General features: G+C 51.3%; 1 long non-coding RNA gene across 1 annotated transcript; it reads right to left on the reverse strand.

Annotated features, from left to right (window-relative positions):
* Positions 1–41: 41 nt before the first annotated feature.
* LOC120227809 lies at positions 42–625 on the reverse strand. The gene is made up of 3 exons (XR_005527339.1): positions 563–625; positions 296–477; positions 42–207 (listed from the first exon to the last, which is right to left on the reverse strand). It is a non-coding gene; the product is annotated as an uncharacterized LOC120227809 (long non-coding RNA).
* Between the last annotated feature and the right edge of the window lie 640 nt (positions 626–1,265).

The following is a 1,265-nucleotide window of genomic DNA, read 5'->3' on the forward strand; positions in this document are numbered from 1 at the left end:
CCCATGGCACTGCTAAAGGCAATAGTGGAACTCCCAGGGGTAGCAACTTTGCTCCAGTGACTTAAGGATAAAGTGGATCCAGAAGACAGTGACTTATCTGGGAAGGTCCACCCTGGATCCTGCCCCTAGCCCAGAGCTCTTGTGCCCCCCTCTCACCTGGACACAGAGGTTGGGGTGGGCATTCAGCAACGGCAACTCAACTGCCTTCTGTGGAAAAAGAGTAATGGGCGGGGTCAGGAAATACGGCCCCCTGGGCTTCTGCGTCCTTCCAGGAGCCTCCCACCGCTTCACTTACGTTGATAGTGACATTTGCTGGTGGCAGCAGGGGGACCAGCGACTGGCAGGGACCCCCGCCTGGTGCCTGCCAGCACAGAGTGGCCTCAGCAGGCAGTGAGCAGGGCGCATCTAGCCTCCAGCCCCTCGGGGGCAGCAGCTGCAGCCGGGCCACACGCCAGAGGTTCCGGTGTGCCCGGGGGTCTGCAAGGAGAGGGCGGGGTCGCTGGGCGCCCAGCACTCCTCCACCTCACCGTTCCCACCCTGGCCCCAGCCCGGGTTTGCTCACCTTCCCTAAAGGGGCAGATGCTTGTCCTGACCGAGTCGGGCTCTAGCGGCCACACCTGGGAGAGAAACAGGGCTCTACAAGTCAGTTCAACCCAGCTGACCCGGCAGGACCCTCGCCTCTACTAGGCACGGATATTTCATAAACACTGTCCGGTCTTTTTGCCCTTTGCCCTAGAGTTGCACACATTTATTCTTCCAGCAAACCCGATGCCAGTGTCTGGCGACATCTTCATTCAACAGACTTTTAATGAGTACCTACTATGTGTCTTAGCACTGTGGTAGGCACCAGGGACATTGGTAATTAAATCCATGATCACTTTGTGTGAACCTACTATGTGCCGGGTACTGTGCTAGGTGTTAAGGACACATTCATTTATTCTTTCTCTTTTTTTCTTTCTTTTTTTTAAATTAATAATTTATCTTTTTTTCATTTACATCCAAGTTAGTTAGCATATAGTACAACAATTTCAGGAGCAGACATTTATTCTTTTAATAGAAAAAATATATATACTCTTCTGTGGAAAAAGAGTAATGAGTGGTGTCAGGAAATATGGCTCCCTGGGCTTCCACTTCCTTCCAGGAGTGTGTGTGTGTATATATATATATATAATGATCATCCCCATTAAACAGCTGAGGAGACTGACATTCAGAGAGGTAAAGTGACTTGCCCAGTCCCATGGCACTGCTAAAGGCAATAGTGGAAC

This window comes from Hyaena hyaena, unplaced genomic scaffold (assembly GCF_003009895.1).
Source record: "Hyaena hyaena isolate Hyena2069 unplaced genomic scaffold, ASM300989v1 scaffold_4772, whole genome shotgun sequence".
Classification (NCBI taxonomy): domain Eukaryota; kingdom Metazoa; phylum Chordata; class Mammalia; order Carnivora; family Hyaenidae; genus Hyaena; species Hyaena hyaena.